An 18,012-nucleotide genomic window follows, 5' to 3' on the forward strand; every position below is an offset into this window, starting at 1 on the left:
GAGAAGAGTAAAACAAGTTAATGGTGTCAACCCAATATTTTCAATCATGAAAAGAAATTGAAGAGGTTAAATTCTTTCTTATGAATCTCTACTGTGTGAGCTAATAATCTGTCAATGTGAAAATCTACCTGGCCTAATGTGTGACTTGTAATGCATACTGTTTCATCTGCATTTGTGTATCTATTCTTATGTTTTTTATAAAAAGAAACTTGTGGACCTTATGATACTAATAATATTAAATATTATTTTTAATGGACATTTGCTGTGTGATATAGTTTGTATCTGTCCCTATCAAATCTCAGGTTTAATTGTAATCCCCAGTGTTGGAGGTGGGGCCTCGTGGGAGGTGTTTGCATCATGAAGGTGGATCTTTGGTGAATGGTTTAGAGCCATCCCCTCAGTGCTGTCTTCACCACAGTAAGTTCTTGCGAGGGTTGGGCATGGTAGCTCACACCTATAATCCTGCATTTTGGGAGGCTGAGGCGGGAGGATCACTTGAGGCCAGGAGTTTGAGACCAACCTGGCTAATATGGTGAAACCTTGTCCCTGCTAAAATTACAAAAATTAGGTGGACATAGTGGTGAACACCTGTAATCCCAGCTACTCAGGTGGCTGAGGCAGGAGAATCACTTGAACCCAGGAGGTGGAGCTTGCAACGAGCCAAGATCTTACCACTGCACTCCAGCCTGGGTAACAGAGCAAGACTCTGTCTCAAAAAAAAAAAAAAAAAAAAAGTTCCTTACTCGGGAGGCTGAGGCAGGAGAATGGCGTAAACCTGGGAGGTGGAGCTTGCAGTGAGCTGAGATCCGGCCACTGCACTCCAGCCTGGGTGACAGAGCAAGACTCCGTCTCAAAAAAAAAAAAAAAAAGAGTTCTTGTGAGATCTGGATGTTTAAAAGCGTGTGACACCACCTCCCCACTCTCAACTCCCACCTTGTGTTCTGCCATGAGTAAAAGCTGCCTGAGGCTCTCACCAGAAGCAGATGCCACCACCATACTTCTTGTACTGCCTGTAGAACCAGGAACCAATTAAACCTGTCCTCTCTGTAAATTACCCAGTCTCAGGTATTTCTTTATATCAATGCAACAATGGTCTAACACACTATGAAACAAGCAAAGAAAGGCATTTTCTATGATTGTTATCTACTTCTAATGAAAATTTTAGAATAAGTGAACTATTATTATCTTATTACCTATGAAGAAATTTAGGAATAAAGAAGTTAAGTGACGCCTTAATTCTCACAATAAATTTGATAGTCCAGTCCTCTAATACAGTGGTCTTCAAAGTGAGGTAGGTATATCTCTTAGTATATACAAGTAATTTCCAAGATATTTGCAGGTATATTAGGCCATTTTTGTGTTGCTATAAGGCAATACCGGAGACTGGTTAATTTATAAGAAAATAGGTTTAATTGGCTCTGCGGGCTGTACAAGAAGCATGGTGCTGGCAGGTGCTTCTGGTGAGGGCCTCATGAAGCTTTTAATCGTGATGGAAAGTGAAGGGGGAGCAGGCATCTCACATGGCGAGAGTGGGAGCAAGAGAGAGAGTTTAGTCGGGGGTGGGGGGTGCCACACACCTTTAAACAGCTAGATCTAGCAATAATTCACTCACTATCATGAGGACAGCACCAAGGCATGAGAAATCCACCCCCATAACCCAAACACTTCCCACCAGGCCCCATATCCAACACTGGGGATTACAATTCAACATGAGATTTAGAGGGGACAACATACAAACTCTATCAGCAGGCATAAAAAGTTGTAAGAGGCGCAATTTTGAGTTTTCAGTTTTTTAATTATTCTTTTCTAACACTAATATGCTAGAGAAGTCCCTCATAGTTGAGCTTCCTCTATATTCTTTGACAACGCTCCTCTCCTTTCACTAAACATGGACATTGCTCCTCTCTTGGGAGTTTTACAAATTTTCATTTTAAATTTCAAGGTCGTTAAACCTTCTCCATCAGATCTAATGTTAAGGGAAAGGCTGCAGTCATACTCTTGACTTTTAGTTCTCAAGGGTCAGTGTTGGGGCAAAATACAGATTTATCATTTTCCTCTGTGTTCCAGAAACTGATGTAGACTTCGACCTGCAAACTTAGTCTGGGTATTTCCAACAGACACCACCCTCACTCACAATATCACTCTCAGATCAGTATCAGACACATGGCTGTAACTGTGAATCTAGAGCCTAAAAAGCAACCAATTTAAAATTTCCATGCATGTCTCATTTTATCAATAGCACAAGAATAGTAATATTGTTTAGTGAAGGAGAATTAGAATAACAGTTACTTGAACTTTAGAATTCTTCTAAACTTGATTTGAATCTCTTCTGGGTCACTTGCTACTATGTAACCTTGGGGAATAACTGAAACTTGAGTTTCAATTATTTCTTAAATTAAAAATAAAATAATAGGAATGACCTTCTGGGACTTTTGCTAGATTTTTAAAAAGTAATGTATGTAAGAACCTGGCACATTAGTAGTGCTCAATAAATGATGGTTATTGTTATAATCATACTGTTAGTGTCATTTAAAAAACAGGCATTAAACTCACTCACTGTTAAGATTGGCCCATAAAAGTACTGAAATGCTTAAAGAAGTACATCTATGAACAGCAGAGTCATCCTCTTCCTAACTCTTCACTGATTATAGTTATGTCAGATTATTCCCTAAGTTTGGGGTTCCAAAAATGAGGGGCATATACTTAGGAAAAGAAAAAAAAAAAAACAAAAAACAGAAAAAAAAATGTTGGGTCTATAGCCACCAGAAAAAGACCACAGGAAATGAATACATTTAGCCTCAAAAAGATAAGGCAAAAGGTGTATCAATCTCTTTGACTCTCAATTTCCTCATCTTCAAAGTTGGACTAATGATTCCTGTGCTCAGGTTCAAGGATCAAAAACAACTAACTGTGATGAAATTCTGCCACATACTACACGTGAAAATTTGGGCCAACTAATATAACTCTATTAGTCTCAATGTCTTAGTCTATAGAATATAATTAATGCTAGGAAATGCCTTATGGACTTAGAGAATTCTCAATGCCTGATACACACCTTGGCACTGAGCAGATGTTAGTTACTGCCATGGCTGCAGGTACTAGTTTCTTAGGGCTGACATAACAAAGTACATACCACAAACTGGGTAGCTTACAAAAACAAATTTTTCTGTCATAGTTCCAGAGACTAGAAGTCTGAAACAAAGGTATCAGTTGGGCTATGCTCTCTCTTAAACCTGTAGGAAAAATCCTTCTTTGCTTCTCCTTAGTTTCCGGTGATTTGCTGGCAGTGTTCAGTGTTCCTTGGATTGCAGCGGCACGACTCCAGTCTCAGCCTTCATTATCGCATGGCATTCTCTCTAGGTGTTGCTGTCTTCACATGGCTATCTTATAAGAATGCCAGTCATATTGGACTAAGTATGGCCCCATCTTAACTAACTTATCCTACAGGGTCAGGATCATCAGTATCACTATCTTCCATCTCCACATGTTGTCTCACTGGAAGGTCTTCAGGGGCAATAACATGTATGGAGCTGTCATCTCCTATGATAACAATGCCTTCCTCTGGAATACCTCCTGAAGGACTTGTTTAAGGCTGTTTTACAGCTAACTTTTCAAGTAAAAAGGAATACATTCCAAAATAATGATAAAATTTATACTACAGTAATACATAAACCAGTAACACAGTTTCTGGTTTATTTTCAAGTGTTATGTACTGCACATTATTGTATGTGCTATACTTTTATACAACTGGCAGCACAGTAGATCTGTTTATACCAGCATCACCATGAACATGTGAGTAATGCATTGTGCTATGACATGATGATGGTTACAATGTTGCTAGGTGACGGGAATTTTTCAGCTCCATTATAACCTTATGGAACTACTGTCATATATGTGGTCCATTGTTGACCAAAACGTTGTATGTGGTGTATGACTATAAATAGTTTTTTCATAAAAGCCTCCACATGAAAAGGGATTTTTGGAATGAGAAGAAACTCCAAAAATGAACATATTTAAATCTAACCAAAAATAACTTAAATGACACTTCAGAAAAACATGATAGCAATGATGATGTCTCTGAAATGATAGGATGTACTCTTTTGTTGTATTCTATTTTAAAAATATATTGTGGATGCCAGAATTAAGTGATTTAATTAGTATCAGGAGATTATGTTTTCCTAGAAAAACAGCAAGTGTGATGCTAATATTTCAAATTATAAACGTCATATTTTATTTTACTAACTACATGTAACAAATACTAAATAATATTTTACAGGCGTGTGCCAATTTTTTAAGATTTTCTTCTCATTGGTGATATAAATGAAATTTACTTTGAGGTACAAAGAATAGCTATTAACATTCCATCTTCTTGTTTTCTATAAAAATAAGGAAACTGATAGAAGAAACCTTGCCCATGGTTTCATAGTTAGTAAATCACAAGGCTAGAATTCAAACCTTGTGATTCAACTAACTTTTGAATGAAAATCTTGTCAGCATTTCTTTCATTATTCATCCATTTTTATTTTTGTTGTTGCTGTTGTTATGTTATTCACAATACCAGAAGCACTGGGTATAATGTTAAATAGTAGCAACAATGGAGGGTATGACCAAGACCCTCTTGTCTTGGTCAGTGTAATTGTCCATTGATCAGAATTCCACATGGGAAGATATACCACACATTGGTAGGAAGAAAGCAGTTTTCTTTCTAAAAATAAATGTTTCCTATTTTTTTTCCTTCTTATTACATTTTCTCAATCAATATTCGTTTACCTTATAATAAATTGAAATAATTCTGTGATAATTTGTTCCACAGAAGCGATGAGATATGTATGTAGGGAAATCGCAAATCATTTTATTTGTGTGCAGCAACCAATTATTTAATGATTTGGGGTCTACCGGCATACAACAATAAACATAACAAGATATGAGCTGAAGTCAGTAAATGTCAGGTGCAGGTAGAGGAAATAGCATGTCAACTTCATTCAGCTTGCTCTAATATTTCCCAGGAGAATGCTCAGGCAGATTTATACCATAACTTTACCATACTGGGTTGCTTTACAAAAGACCTTTTCTATACCAAAACCAAAAAGCTATACTCACCTTGGGAAAACATAAAGCTCCATCTCCAGAAACAACTTCCAGCTGGTCTTTCCTAACCAAGTCTCAGTGATTAGACCGAAGCCGTGTGCATTAGAGGCAAAGATCTAGCAGAAGTCCAAACTTTCAAAGTAACATCTGCAGAGAAATTATCAGCCAATATAAAAACATGTGCACTGTTAATGAAATCGTGGAGTTTGCATCCTTTTGAATTTTTCTGCTTTGATGAGTATTCTTTATTCATAACCTCTCTAAGGCATTTTCTTTGGAACACAAAAGGATAACTCATATTCTATTTATTTTATTCTCATAAATTATTTCTTCATACTACTAAGCCTAAAGTTCTGCAATGATGCTTTATTTCCTTTTACGCCCACTCACCTAAACTTCCAATTCCAGAAAAAGAACAGCTGAAAACTTATATATTACATATTTTAACACTAATTGGATTTTTTAAAGCTCCATGTGATATGTTTAGTGTACTATAGTTATGTGACTCAAGTAATTACAATTGATTCAAATGTCTAAGATTAAAAATTGTAACCCAGGAAATCTTACTTTAGAAGAATCTTCCAGTTCTACAGATATAGTTGATTGTCCTGTCTTCACATGGGCATCACAAAAGTTATTCCATTTACCCACTTAAACTCACTCAACAGATGTGGCCTGAGTACCAGGAGCTGTGGGGAATATAAAGGAAACAGAAGTCATGGTCTCAACTTAGGATACTTATAACATCTGCAAAGGATACTATATTTTTCAACAATCACAAAATACAAATACGAAACAAAAAAATCTAAATCCTGTTTGAAGAAATGACAAAATGCAAGGTACAGAAAATAAGTGTAAAAGGAGAACTGGTGCTCCTTAGTTCTAAAATTTCAGTGATTGAAGTCCATTTTTATGTCCTAAAACATCAGTAAAAACATTTGTTATATAATCTACTTGCTATCACTCAAAATTGCTTCCTTATGTAAATATTTAGCTTATAACGTTTTTAGGAAAAAAATTTTAATGTTGAATAATTTAAGAAAAACATTTTAGTCTATATTTAAAAACAAAAATGTTTTTTTTCTCTACTTCATATGTGTATGTAATTTACAAGAGTGAAAGTAGAAACATAGGCAGGGTTAAATGAACTCCTCTTGAATGTGCAAAATGTATGGTTTTAAGACTTTCTGCCGGATTTTCACTTTTCACTATAAGGAGCAAGACTGAAAGAAAGACCATCTGAGATAGAAACAATCCAACTGGATTCCTGATATAAGGAATGCTAAGCATTGATTTGAGAGGCAGCAATGAAGCAAATTTGTCTACAGCTATTTTTCCCAGTAAGAATCCTATATTTTATTTCAAAAGTGTCTGTAAGTGTAGACATCAGTGTAGATTTGCCATCTTCAATGTTATGCTTTCATCAGTCTCACTGAAGTCCAAAGTCAACTTCTTTTATTGTGCTTAGTTTGTGTCTGATAAAAATGACAAATAAGAAAGGATTTATCTCTAGACTCCAAATATCCTTTATTCATAAACACACACACACACACACACACACAGACTCACTCAAATATCAAGAGATGATTTCAGAACTTAATTCTTCATTTTCTTTCTTATACTACTCCTAAAACCTTCTCTAAAGAAAAGCCAATAAATTCACTCTCAATATCATATTATTGCCTGAAAAATCCAGGTTACTTACTGTTCAAGTTATTCGATTTGGATTATGCTTCTTTAAAACAAACAACTTGCTGGCATTATTTACTTCTACGTCTTTAGTGTCTAGGGCAGTGCTGGCATATATGTACAAGAAATTTTTGTTGAATTAATACATACATTAAAGATAAAGTTTTCAGCCAAAGAAATTGAAAAATTGTTGGCACCATAAAAAAAAATGTTTAATTTCTTTTTGTTGTCCCTAAAATACCTCCATCAAGGCTGCTTCCAATTCTACATAAGGCCACCTTGTAGCATTCTTCCCTCCCAGGTGTCATCCCCCACTTCCCTGCCCTGATACTGAAGAGTCGCCTGGACTCTGAGTCTATATGCAGAGATTAGATACCCCTCTGGGAGTACTAAAAATGTGATATGTCAGGTGAGTTTTAGCGAAGCCTGAATTGCTAATCCTCCGGGCTTCCCAGTCCCTCCAAGCTTTACAACTGCTGAGGATTCAGCCCTAGAGCAGCGCAGAAGACACCTCCGTGGGGTGCATAGGACTGGAAAAGGACAGGCAAGTTATTAGGAGCACCTTTCTAGGAGCACCTATACCAAGTCTTTCAATAAGTATTTAATTAACTGACTACAGAGTGAAGGGACAACATTGAGGCAGAGAATATGGATTTTTTTTTTTTTTTGGTGCCACTTACACTTGACTCCTGAATCGGAAGAGCCCAAGGAAAGGAACTACTAAAAATTCTCACAGTGTGGATCCTCTCGAGTCGTAGAGGAATTTTGCCATTGTTGTGTAAGTAGCAGTAAAGGGTCACAGGACTAGCAGACATTCAACAAAGCTGTCCTTTATTATCATACTGACTTCCGGGACTAAATCCCTCCTAATGCACCACAGCAGGATCTCCAAGGAACAAAGACGCTAACATTAAATTTCAGTATCTTTTGGCCCAGATGATAGCCATTTAAACCAAGTTTCCCTTTCCATAAGAAATCCTAATCTTGAGTGCCTATTCATTTTACAATATATATATTTATAAACTGAAGGAGTTAAGTCTTCTACTCAAGCTAGTTTGTAGTCAGTAGCTGACACTCCCTCTCTGCATTGTCTGAAAATTGACAGCAGGAGCTCCTCAAGGAAACCATTTCACACACAATAGAAAGCCTTGAAGTCGGTGTGTGTCTGTGTCTGCTTTTGTCAAGAGGAACACAGCATGTTTGTAAACATGTGGCGTGGAAGGAAGATTTAGGCTATGACAGCAAGCCTGTGCCCCACTTATTTCCTGTTTGTTTCTCACATTATGTTACCCCTGGCAACTAACGTGGGAAATACACTGAGAGAACAGCACTCCTTTTCCTTATGGTAAGTCCAGATTTGGCAAATAAAAGAAAATAAAACCTTCTAGCTGCTTTCTTAGTTGTGGAAAGTTTTTATATTCCTGTTTTGTTTTACTTTTTACTCCATTCACTTATCTCCTTTTGCTTTCAGAAATGGAGAAAAAGAGATAGAGAAAGAGGAGTAGGAGAGAAAGAGTTTGCTTCAGTGATTTGATCTGCTAAAACCATATGGCACTGAGAACATATAAGAGAAACTATTGAATAAAAATTATGCAATACTTACAGACACAATAAATAAGTTTCACTTTCGTATCACAAAATAAATAGCACACTTGTATAGATCAGTATATCCTAGATGATGTTTATTTATCATATAAACAGAAAAAAAAAATCACATGAAGTTGTTCATTCATTCATTCATTTATTCAGCACTTGCTTCACAGGAAGCCCTATACTGGACATGTGTATTCTTATCTTATTCCCTTTGCAGTAGAGTTTAACCAACATGGAAACAGAACATTGGAAAGTGAGGATACTTGCCCTTGGCCACAGTCTGGTAGATTCAGGACTTGGTCTGTTTGATTCCTAAGCTGGTGGCATCCCTACACTATGAGGTCCCTCCACATTGAGGACCCTAGTGTCTGAGGTAGAGCAGAGATGAAAGGACTTGGGTTTTGAGAGGAATAAACCAAACTAAGAAAATTATCACTGAGAAAATTGAGCAATTAGTACTTACCTGACTTGTTCACTGTCCTTTAATAAGCAACAAGCCCCCCCAAAAAAGTTAGAGAATGGAGGCTAACAATGACCTTTCAGACTCTAAAACATATATAAGTGTAAAATGAAAAGAATATTTAGAAAAAAATAGTAATCTGACTCATTTTTGTGTTTATATTTATGTCACACAAAATAATGAGCAAAACCCTTTGGGAGTAGTAATTTTCAGACTACTGTATTATTAAACATTTTATATTTTCCATCTCATGGAAGACATTATTTACTAAATGGCAAGCAAAACGATTTTACCTATATTGTTGCGGGAAGTCAGGGACCCCAAATGGAGGGAACAGCTGGAGCCACGGCAGAGGAACATAAATTGTGAAGATTTCATGGACATTTATCACTTCCCTAATTATACTCATAATTTCTTACACCTGTCTTACTTTAATCTCTTAATCCTGTTATCTTTGTAAACTGAGGATGTACCTGTGATGATTGCATTAACTGTACAAATTCATTATAAAACATGTGTGTTTGAATAATATGAAATCAGTGCACCTTGAAAATGAACAGAATAACAGTGATTTCAGGGAATAAGGGAAGACAACCATGAAGTCTGACTGCCTACGGGGTCAGGCAAAAAGAGCCATATTTTTCTTCCTGCAGAGAGCCTATAAATGGACATGCAAGTAGGAGAGATATCACCAAATTCTTTTCCTAGCAAGGAATATAATATTAAGACCTTAGGGAAAGAATTGCATTCCTCGGGGGAGGTCTATGAATGGCCACTCTGGGAGTGTCTGTCTTTCATGGCTGAGATAAGGACTGAGATATGCCCTGGTCTCCTGCAGTACCCTCAGGCTTACTAGGGTGGGGAAAAGACCCCGCCCTGGTAAATTTGAGGTCAGGCCGGTTCCCTGCTCTCGAACCCTGCTTTCTGTTAAGATGTTTGTCAAGACAATATGTGCACAACTGAACATAGATCCTTATCAGGAGTTTCTGATTTTGCCCTGGTCCTGTTTCCTCAGAAGTATGTGATCTTTGTTCTCCTTTTTGTCCTTTGAAGCATGTGATCTTTGTTACCTACTCCCTGTTCTTGCACCCTCTCCCCTTTTGAAATCTTTAATAAAAACTTGCTGGTTTTGCAGCTCAGGTGGGCATCACGGACCTACTGATATATGATGTCACTCCCAGTGGCCCAGCTGTAAAATTTCTCCCTTTGTACTCTTTCTCTTTATTTCTCAGAACAGTGGACACTTAGGGAAAACAGAAAGAACCTATGTTGAAATATTGGGGGAGGGTTCCCCTGGCCAGTGCACCACAGTCTCCCGAGTAGTTGGGATTACAGGAGCTTGGCACCATGCCCAGCTAATTCTTTTCATATTTTTAGTAGAGACAGGGTTTCACCATGTTGGTCAGGCTAGTCTTGAACTCCTGACCTCAGGGGATCTGCCCACCTAGGCCTCCCAAAGTGCTGGGATTACTGGAGTGAGCCACCTTGCCTGGCCAACATGGTGAAACACTGTCTCTACTAAAAATACAAAACATTAGCTGGGCGTGGTGGCAGGTGCCTGTAATCCCAGTTACTCAGGAGGCTGAGATGAAGTCTGGCTCTTGTCCCCCAGGCTGGAGTGCAATGGTGCAATCTCAGCTCACTGCAACCTCGGCCTCCCAGGTTCAAGTGATTCTCCTGCCTCAGCCTCCCAAGTAGCTGGGACTACAGGCACGCACTACTGTGCCAGGCTAATTTTGTGTGTGTAATATACATATATATAAATATAAATATACATTTTTTTGACTGGGGCAGGCGGGCTTTATTCCCGGTGCTGGAGAGCTGTGGGCCCCACTTCCCCGCCAGAATGCTGCCTGGTGAGGGGCTGAGCCCTGGCAGGTGTGAGCGCTCAGAGCAGGAAGGGGATGATGGGCATGCGCAGGGGCGGGTAGTCCTGGAACTCCTTCAGGTAGCTGCGGTGCTTGCCCTTGGCACAGATGGTTATCTGGGTGAAGTTCACCAGGGAGAACAGGGCCACTGGGAGACACTGGGTCATGGTGGCAAAACTGATCCAGGACCTCACCTCGTAGGTGTAGTTGGGGCAGGACACCAGCAGGAAGAGCCACGTGAAAGGCTTCTTGGTGAGGTACGGGATCTTCCGGGTCTTGGACCCAGCGGGCTGCAGGTCCCACAGGGCCATGTGGATGGAGAAGCCGCCAAGCACAGGCAGGTCACGAAGATGGCGAGTGCCAGTTTCACCTGCTGAGCTCCGTAAGTAGGTGGCAGGTGGTTGATATAATAGGCCAGGCACGAAGCCTGGCATTGAAGCCCCCGTAGTAGGTGCAGTTCTTGAAGATGTTGGGCAAAGGCATGGTGCCATGGGAGAAGTGGCACACGAAGAGCGTCTCCAGCAGGAGTTTGATAGTGGAATGAGTGACAGATGCAGGGCAGGTGCACCACCGTGTGCCAACTGGATGTGAAGTCATATTTGTGGCCACAAATGAAGGGCACTGAGAAGTAGAAGAGCAGATAGATGAAAAGGACCCCGCGTACTCTGTTAGGAAGACTGTCACCCAGCTGATCTGGGCCCTCAGGTCCCGGAAGTAGAGTGTGGCCGTGGCGCCCATGGGCAGCTTCTTCAGAACATCCTCATCCTTCAGGGACTTGCCCTTGGGGTCCAGGTGGAGGGACTGGTGGGCAGGGTACCACTGCGGATGGGTCTTGGTGAAGAGGTTCTTGATCTCCGCAATGGTGGCATGGGGCTCCACCTTGTCCAGGAAACCAGCTTCTCCCTTGTCTTTGCATCCAGAATCTCCATCTCTTAGTGCTTCATGGCTCCCTCCCAGGGCGGCTACTGCTCCGCGCCTGCTGCTGCCTAACTGTGCGGCACAACACAGGGTCCCTCCGTTCGCGGTCCCTGACTTCCTGCAATGCTATATACCAAGTGGCATTATGTGATCTTCTTTACAGAAGTCCCAAAACAATATTGCCTTATATATTTGGTCTTTTGATAGTTTACTTGTACTTTCTTATTTTTTTTTTTAATTTTTTTTTGCCATCTCAGGATTAATTTTATATTCAGAAAAATGCTCAAAATGTCTCATTATTCTAGCCAAACATTTAAACATTTTACTATTTAATTGGCCATTTACTCTGCAACCTCAACTGTAGATAATGCCTTTGAGAACACTTAAATTTGGGGGACTTACTTAACATTAGAATTCACTGAACTTAAAAAAAATTACTGTCCCTTCATAAAAATCTTAGTGTTATTAACACTCACTCATATATCATACTGCTACAGTAAATATGGTACTGGAATCAACTCACATCATTATTTATTGCATAACAAAAGAATGCCCATCAGTATACATCTTAACTCTCACACACATTAGTACTCTGAATTTTACTCTAAACAAATCTGTAGCTTTATTAGTTTGTTAAATTTAACAGAAGTAAATTTACAATGATTTTGGCCTTTCACTTGTGCAGGCTCCTCCATTAAGGGTACCCTAGCAATGTTTACAAGATCATTATAATTTTTGTGAAATTTCCAATCATAAGACATTTTAACCACAGTTGTTCTGCTGTCACTTTCCATACTGACTTCCCGCAGTGCCATAGGGTTTGGAATGGCCACACACACATTTGGAATCTGGCTAAAGAGAAGTTAAGTTGGGGATACTTTCATTTTGGGTTTAGTGGGATACATTTATGTGACACACTATCACTTTAATGCACAGGTAAGTAACTGCTACCTGTTGGAATGCAGGAATAGCTCCAAGTACCCTCGTAATGCTCCTGGACTCAAAGGGAGGTTCTTTGATTGTCATCAATCATGCTCATTCAAAGAGCATGTAAGATTAGTCACTGCACAAGAAACCCGAAAATGAACCTGAAATTGTAAGTTCTTCTATGAAAGACATTTGATAGAGATTTTTCCATATACTTGACAGCAATCCTACATAACATTATTGATATGATTTATGGAGCTAAGAGAAACTTTTCCAAACGACTGAACAAAAATTCTCATTCAACTATGATAAAGCAAAGACAAAAGTTTCTTTCTATTCTCTGTATAGAAAATATTACATTACTGTTATGTTAAATCATACAAAAAAAGAGACAATAAATTAATACAACTATTATGCTTTTTCTGGATTTTCGATGCCTATTGTATTTGTGACCTTGGGAAATTTTGAAATTTATTGTGATGTTTTTCTCATTTTCAGTAAATATTTGCATATAGCTAATATTGTATTTGTAATTTTTTTACTTTTCTTTAAGATCTCTACTTGTGTAAGCCTCCATACTACCTACGAAACCTGCATTCATCCCCGCATGATAGAAAACAAAAATAATTCTATTTATTTTTCTAAGAAGATTGTTTTATAAAAATAAAGTAGGCTACATACTTATTTCAAATTAAATGTATTTGCCAAAAATAAAAGTTTGTTAAATTTTTCCTCTTTATTTTAATTAGTGGCTACGAAGATGAACATTTAAATAGTTGCTGTTCATATAGCAATTCTGTAAGGTTTCTTCATAGTCTGGAAACCTAAATCAAAGCAAATAGTTTAGAAATTTGTGGGGATTTAGCATGACCCCTATTAATTGAAAATAATGAATTTGCCTATTTTTCCTTCTCTCTGGTCTGTCATGCATCTTGCCAAGTAAGAAAAAAAGAGAAAAATATCCATCTCCCCAAAAATACGAAATACATGTCATATATTTTACTGTAGCACAGCCTTCCAAGTTGTCTGTGGTTTAACTGTTTCAACACTAATATGGGACCTTTGATATGTGCCTTACAGGGATGTTCAGAGGGTCAGTAACCTAACACCAATATAAAGGAGTTGGGGAAAAAGTGAGGTAATATTATATATGATGTGTCCTGAGCAAATTTGATTATTCCAGAATGGCTGTAGGCTTAGTTTAAAGAATAATCCTTTAAAAGCAAAGAGATAAACCCTGGAGGTTAAATTACAGCTTGATGAAATACTTGAAATGACCAACTTTGGAATTCAGACTTTGTCACACTTCAGAGACGTAGAATAGCTACAGCTACCATTTCTTACACTTGTCCCAAATAATATCTTGTTTTTCAGCCCTCTCTCCATAATTTGGAGCTTATTAGACTCAGCAACTTTTTACATAAATTCTGCAGGCATAAAACAGGTGGCTGCCACTGAAAAAAAGTGGGCACCAAGTATACTTTCATGCACCACTGATCACAGCCTTAAATTTTAGTCATTTCTATTCCTTTCCTACTCACCCAATACCTATGTTAAAATAACAAAACAGCAGTTAGCAGTTAACTTTTTAAACATGTACTCATATTACGTACATATTATAAGTGCTAATATTGAAAACGCTTTTAAAGAAGTGAAAGTTTTAATAAGTTTCATTCTTATCAACAAGTGCAAATTTAAATCTAACTCATTTAGGGTGTCTTCCTAAATTTAAAATCATTCATAGACACACTGTGGACTCACAGCACTAGTACGTTGGTGCTTTATCACAGCTGTGACACAATCAGGCCTCACTGAAAGCGATCTCTGAATGGGAGCAGTTTTTAAGCACAACTCACAGCTGATCAGAAACCAGACCTTAAGTTGCCTCCTTAGGACTTCTCACTACCTTCAGAGTTCTCTTAGCTCACTCTGCTTGGATTTTTTTAAATTTTACAGCTTTCTGCTTCATGTGGCTTCAGGTTGGAGAGATATATCCACCTGGGTACATAAATCTTTTCCTGAGGCAACACTACTTCCCCAGATTTGCCTAAACCTCTCTGAAGGTCTCTTTCCGGTAAAGCCTTTGTTTTCTCTTATTTCTTCACCATTCCAGGAGACTCCTGTACTTTACAATGACCACCTGGTATGAAAGCTAAACTATACCCAAGTTACTTCTTCTATAAGCTCTTCAAGCTTCACTGTTTTATTTCTATTTTTTTTTTTCTGGAAATCTCTGGCACCAACTTAATTCTTAAGGGGATTTGAGACTTTTTTTATAGCCTATATTTTAAAAACAACATGAACAGCACACTCAAGATCTCCTCTCTTCCCTAAAGAACCCATGGTCTAAATCAGAACTCAAATACAAAGTTTCCCTTGATGACCAGAAAAATCATATTGCTGGAAATTGGTTAAATTCTACTGACATTGTAACCTAGTTCCAGTTAAATAAAATGAATCTTCTTGATGAATATTTTGTTATGAAAGTAGCTTTCCTTTTGTCTTTGCTGGCAAGTGTGTATTGTTTTGAAAGCTCATAAGAGAAACACAGCTACATATATGGATATAATGTTCTTTGATCCAAATTTCTCTTCTGATATTTCCCTTACCTCCCATTTGCAATTATGTGAAGGTTTAGGAAGCATCTGTGACACTGTTACTTTATTTCTCCAAGTGAATGAGGTCATTTGCTCTAGCTCTGCTCCACTAGCTTGAGAAGCCCCGATTAAACACCCAGGTATCTTCCTAATTGAAGCGAAAATAAAACTCATAAAGGCCCATTGGAAAATTCTTCTGATGTTTGACACCATGGGCAAATCAGAACTGACGGCTTCTGCTTGAGCGTCCTTAAACTAGAAAAGCATTTTTTAGAGTGTGAGCCAGGCACTTAACCAGTATAGCTCTTCCAAAGAATTCCAGACGTAACTCTTAGCTTCTTGAATTGGGGAAAAAAAAATCTCTAATTTACAAAACAAATCACAAGCTATAACTAAAACCTTACCTTAGGAAATTATCCCTGGAAGCTACTGCATAATATTTTGTTATACAAAACCAGTTTCAAAGTAAAAATCATCCAAATTAGAAGAAACCTTAGTGTAGATATTGAAAATGGACTCTCCTGAAACTCCTAAGGGAGCAACATCTCGACTCATATTCTTTTATCGATTCAAATAGTCATGACCTCCAGCATAATTGTGGTCATGCTCCGTGTAACAGAGCCAATTGCTTTTGAATCACCTCTTCACTTAAGGTAATCATGAATGGTGCCAGACATGTGTTTCTCTTCACGATGTTAACCAAAATTCCAGATTAAACAAAAATGTGTAAGAGGCATGAGACGTGCCTGTTTTGCAGTTGTCCCCCTAGGTAGTTCCACATTTTATTGCTTTGGCAGGAGCAGTCAGGGCCAGGATTGACATATAATGAGGCTCCTATTCAGGTACCATCTCAAAAGTCTATTCTAATCTCACAGTCCTGAGATGCTCCTCATGCCAGTTCATCTGTTATACTGACACAAAGTTATCATCTGAAAATGTTAACTTGGCTGAAAAATCTTCAAATGTTCCCCAGTTTTTCTAGAAAAAAGTTCTAAGTCCTCAACCTGATGTTCAAATCCTGATGCGGTTTGGCTCTTTCCTGACTGGAGTCTGTCTCCTATTTTTTTTTTTTTTTTTTTTTAAGATGGAGTTTCACTGTTTTGCCCAGGCTAGAGTATAGTGATGCGATCTTGGCTTGCAGCATCCTCTGTCCCCCAGGTTCACGAGATTCTCCTGCCTCAGCCTCCTGCGTAGCTGGGATTATAGGCACCCAGCACAATGCCTGGCTAAATTCTGTATTTTTAGTAGAGACAGGGTTTCGCCATGTTGGCCAGGCTGGTCTTGAACTCCTGACCTCAGGTGATCCACCTGCCTCAGCCTCCCAAAGTGCTAGGATTACAGGCATGAACCACTGTGCCAGGTCTATCTGTCTCCTAATATATTGCCCTCCTCTGGCACCCTCGTACCCTTTCCTGTCTAAGCACTCCCTGTGCTTACCAACCCCAGCTCCTTAACTGAAGTGCTCTTACTGTCTGCAAGGCCCTTTACTCCGTAGACAACCTTCAGATATCCATTCTTCTATCACCTTCTCCAAAGACAGTTTCTTAAATTTCTCTACACACAAAAATATCATTTTCTCTCCATGTCATATAGTATTTATTAATGCTATGCATTTATAAAATGTACTGCAGGATACCTTATAATGGTTTTTAAAATGTGTTCATCTTCCCCACTGCATCATAATCCAGATAAGATTATTTTATAGCTTAAACACATTTATAGTATATTTTACAACTTCCTTCTAGTACCTCTCCACCAAAGGACTAGCCAAGAGCTTTGCTTATTGTGTGTCTGTGTGTGTGTGTTTTTTAATATTTGCTACTTAGTTAAATAATCATTGCTTAGCAGGTTCTGATGAGAGTTTCTATCTATAAATTTTAAAGATAGTTTAGAGTATTACTTGAACACACAAGAGATACTTTGATTCATAAAATAGCATGTCTGTGAAGAATACGCTTGAAAAACTTTCTGCTCCCAACTGATTCCCTGCAAAGTACAGAAGTTTTTCTAAAACTGTAGAAGACCTGACTGCTTGGAATACATTGTGCTGATTTACTTAAACGCCATTTATCTTCAGTGTCTGTTTCTTAAAAAAATACTATTTAAAATAATGATGCCAAAAATGCGTACACACTATACCAAAATATAAAAGGGAGTAAAGTGAAAACTGACTCTACCATCTCCACATTAATCCCTTATTCCTCCTTCCTAGAGGCAACCTTACCAGTTTCCTATGTATTCTTACATTGATTTCTCTCTTTCCTTTAAGAATTGATCATGGTTTTCTGTTTTAAAATTAGATATTTACTAGATGTGAAAGATATACTGCTTTCCCTTAGTTCATGTGACTATCAGTAAACCCCTAAAAGCTTCAAATACAATCTGAAAAACAAGGGAGTTCTCACAGTGATGCTCTACATCTTTGTCTTCCTTATCTATGTTCACAATTAGAAGATTTTTACCCTCTAACAGAATATCTGTAGCAGGCAAAAATAACAAAAATGAAATTATCTTTTGAAACTCTACGATGTAGCCAGTGTATCACTATATGAGGCAATCTCTATGTATTATGTTAATGCCTACAACAAAGAGAGGTTATTGCCTCTCATCCACAGACATAGATGTAGACTGAGGTTTAACATTATAGGACTGGCCAGTAACTGGAATGCAATTTACCACAGGCTTATCAGACTCCAATTTCAAGTAGCATTTCAAATTGTGGGATTATATGACTCCTTTCTTTTCTCTCTTTTCTATCTTTCTTTTCTTTCTTTCCTTTCCTTCCTTCCTTTCTTTCCTTCCTTCCTTTCTTTCTCTCTTTCTTTCTTTCTTTCTTTCTTTCTTTCTTTCTTTCTTTCTTTCTTTCTTTCTT

The 18,012-nt window shown here is 38.1% G+C and overlaps 1 pseudogene across 1 annotated transcript; it reads right to left on the bottom strand.

Moving 5' to 3' along the window:
• Positions 1 to 10,716: 10,716 nt before the first annotated feature.
• On the bottom strand, positions 10,717 to 11,635 carry LOC709134 (very-long-chain enoyl-CoA reductase pseudogene; annotated as a pseudogene). Its single transcript, XR_013417470.1, has one exon. The product of XR_013417470.1 is annotated as a very-long-chain enoyl-CoA reductase pseudogene (transcript).
• Between the last annotated feature and the right edge of the window lie 6,377 nt (positions 11,636 to 18,012).

The sequence above is a fragment of the Macaca mulatta genome, chromosome 5, assembly GCF_049350105.2.
Source record: "Macaca mulatta isolate MMU2019108-1 chromosome 5, T2T-MMU8v2.0, whole genome shotgun sequence".
Lineage (NCBI taxonomy): Eukaryota > Metazoa > Chordata > Mammalia > Primates > Cercopithecidae > Macaca > Macaca mulatta.